This window comes from Pteropus alecto, unplaced genomic scaffold, assembly GCF_000325575.1.
Source record: "Pteropus alecto unplaced genomic scaffold, ASM32557v1 scaffold20, whole genome shotgun sequence".
Classification (NCBI taxonomy): domain Eukaryota; kingdom Metazoa; phylum Chordata; class Mammalia; order Chiroptera; family Pteropodidae; genus Pteropus; species Pteropus alecto.
In genome coordinates this window covers 45,738,058-45,741,912 of record NW_006436298.1, presented here as the reverse complement: position 1 = coordinate 45,741,912, position 3,855 = coordinate 45,738,058, and positions in this window count along the sequence as shown.

Genomic DNA, 3,855 nt, shown 5'->3' with positions numbered 1-3,855 from the left:
TGTAAGGCATTAATGACTGCCAGGTGGTAAGTACTTGGTAAATGTTAGCTATTATTATTTTAGTTCTTTAGATTTACTCTGCCCATAGAAAATTATGGTTAAAATAAAAGTCTCCTGCTTTAAGAAAGTTTTGAAAACTCTCCTGATGGTTTTCATTATGTGTATAGCTTGTTGAGTTGCTAAAATTTTTATAAATATTTACAAATGCATTCTCTTAATACATTCTAGAGGTCTTGTGAAATTTTCACATGGATCTATGTAGTAGCAGTAAACTTTGGACCCTGTTTTACATCATTAGTGGTAAATAATCAGTTTGAAAAGTTTCCATTTTTTCCTGATTTTACTAACCATACCATCTTAGTGTGGAATCGTTTCGATGGTGGGATTTTCCAGGCAGCTAAATTATATTTCAAAGTCTAGTTTTGCAAACAGTGTTAAAGAAGTTTTAATATAGAAAACTACTGTTTAATGACCTTCCTAAGATCTTTCTGTAATTGACATAAAGCATAAATTGTGGTGGCTGCATCATGATATAGTCAGCTGGCTCTCTGATTCTAGGATTACACTATTCAAAACAATCAAATAGGCAGTAGCATCTATGACTGTTATTCATATGACTATTGAGTGACGTTAGTTAAAAGCACAGGTAAGAGAAGCAGAGACAAGGGGGTTAAAAAATCAGCTTTCCTCACTTATTTAACTGAGTTAAGCCTCAATATCCTCACGAGTAAAATAAAGATCACAGTGTTAGCTCCATAGGGTTGCAATGACATAATGTATGTATATGCCTAGTGTGTAACAATTATTCAATATGTAATCTTATCGAGGTGCTATTCCATGCATCCTTCTTGAAAATGCTTACCATTCTCACTTTTGTCATATTGAAGTGGGTTCTCCTGTTTTCAATGTGGAGAAGGAGCACATTCAGGTGGCAAGCAGAAACTCATTTACGAGCTTACAAATGCCAGTAAAACTGCCGTCTAGTTCTAGAATTTAATTATTCTTCATGGCTCTGACTGTAGTGATAACCTCTTGAAAAGTTAAGTCAAAGTTCATTAAGGTTTCGTAGTTGGGTTAATGGGATTTTTTTTTTTTTAACTCTCAGTAGAGGAAGTTATATTAAAAAAATTTATATTGGTGCCTTCCGATGAATATGTGTGTGACCTGAAATGAGTTTTCTAGGGGAGAACATAAAGCACAAGAAGGCACAAGTTCTGGATTATATTTCTGTACTATATTTCAGATTACTGTTTGACCTTGAAAAAGTAACTTCTCTGGATTTCAGTTTTTCCATGAGTCAAATGGAGATGACAGTACCCATTAGCTGGTACATATTTCTACCTTATAAAAAAGGGGTTGCTATCAGGATTAATGAGATGATGTTTGTAAACAGCTTTGAGCTCTTTGGGAGGCAGATGTTCTATAAATACAAATTATTAATAAAGTATTTATACTGATGATTGCAGGGAATGTTAACAGTCTGGAGTAAAGAAGTCATCAATTATTTGGCACATTCAGTGAGAGGGAAAGTATGGCTATGGAATAGAGCTGCTCAACAGGCTTATATAATTCTTGGAAAATGTACTATGAAATTAGAATAGCACCAATTACAATGATACCAATAAATTGTTTTAGTTAGGATCTTTTAGGTTACGAGGATGGGAAAATAGCTTAAAATATCTCGATATTAGTGATTAATATAAAGGATACCTGAAAAACAGGGAACATGAGATCATATTCTTATAGCTGAAAAGTCAGATCACAAAGAAGTATGTAACCTCACTTTGTCAGGGAAAATAACTCTTGACATCTCAGAGGATATCTCTGTCCCTCTACTTTATCTATTCTGCTTCTCTCATTACTGAGTTTCCCTTTCTTTCTTCTAATGTTTTTCTTTTTTCTATCATTTCTGTCTCTCTTTACTCACCTCTTTACCACATGCTTTCTTTTGATTTATGGCTGCTACAGCCTCATGGTTTCTGCTTACTTACTTTTCTCTATGTGGCTCTCGTTTTCTTGCTTCTCTCTCTTGTCAGTGGCCCTCTCTCATATCATGTGTTTTATCACCCAGGGGGAAAGATTTGAGCAGTCTAGTCAGATGAAGTAGTCGTTAATGGACATATAAAGTATCTATTGGGAAAAATTCTCATGCTAGTCTACTTCAAAGGCCTATTCATGCTAATCTTTTTTTTTTTTTTTTTTGGTGGTGGTGGTGGGGGGGTGGTTTCCCTTTGCCTTAGACACTAATTGTTGTTACAGTGAGTTGTGGAGAGAGTTGCAGGGGACATTATGAAAACAGCCTTCGGGGAAAAAAATAGCCCGGTGGTGGTGGTGGGGGGGTGGTTTCCCTTTGCCTTAGACACTAATTGTTACAGTGAGTTGTGGAGAGAGTTGCAGGGGAAATTATAAAAAAAAGCCTTCGGAGAAAAAAATAGCCTTTGACCATTAAACCTGGAAGTAACTTAAGGTATAGCAGTTTTGATGCTTCATAGATCGTTTATTCATAACTGAGGATGAAAGAGGTGAGGCCTAAAGTTTAGGGTGCTGATATTTATTTCTATACATTTAAGGTTCTTTATATGTTATTCTTTCTGAATATTCAAAAAGGAGAGAGAATATGTCACCTTGGGAATATTGCTTTATTTGTTGCAAGTGTTTACTATTTTTTAAAAGAATTTGTTTATGGTAACTTTCATCATAAAAGTTTTAGAAATTCTGTATTTAAATATGTTAATCTACTCTGTTAATGGTCTCTGGACTTTGTGTCTTGATTATAAAACATTTCTTTCACACAAATTATGGAAATGTATTCTAGTAATGTTTTCTAATACATTATATTTCTCTCTGTTATTGTTTTTACATTTAGATCTGTAGCCTCTTATTAAAGTAAGAGAAGCATAATAGTAAAAGATTACTTCAATAATCTACTTTTAGTCTTTGAGAGATCAAAAAAAGATAAAGATGTAGAGGCTTTAAATGGCATAAGTAATGACATTATTAATTTTTCATCAGTATTTAAAAATTTATATCCAAAAAATAAGGAACATAATTTTTTCTTCTAGTCCTCATGAAGCAGTTATAAAAACTGACCATATAATGGGCCACGAAAAACCTCCTTTCATTATATTTTTCAGGAAGTTAACCTCTCTCCTTCATTACAATTCAGCTGTTTTTCTAAGCAACTTTTGGGTGAAAGAGTTTATCAGAATTTAAATTGAAGACTCTTTACATACAAATAAATTCGAAACACTACTCATAAAAAAATTCTAAGATATAATCAAATCATAGTAGGTAGAAGGAGGTGGCAGTGGCACAAGAAATAATAAGATAGATCAATGGAACAAAATTAAAAATCCAGAAACAGGCATAAATATACACGAAACTCTAACAAATAGTAAGGTGGGAGGGTGCCTCAAATAAGTTGAGGGAAAAGAGAATGATTCAAAAAAGTGTGCTCGGTAATCCATTATCATTTGGAAGTCAATCAATATGCTTTATAACTTACACCAAAATTATTTTGATTAGATTAAAATTTTAAATGTAAAAAAATTGTGAAAAAATACATATGAATATTTACATAATCTTGAGAGGAAAGGGGTGTCTAATCTGAACCCAAGGACAAAAGCCGTAGGGAAAATGCTGCTGGAGTTAACCAGATATAGATTTACAAGTTTTGTTTCCAAAATTAAACTATCAACTCATTAAAAAAAAAAACTTTGGAGAATATTTGCAATATATGTCCTAGAAAAGGTGTTGATATTTTTGATATATAACAAGTTCCCCCAAATTAATAAGAAAAAATGAATACCCTAAAGGAAAAATGAACTAAAAAAATTTTAAAGGCAGATTTCTGGA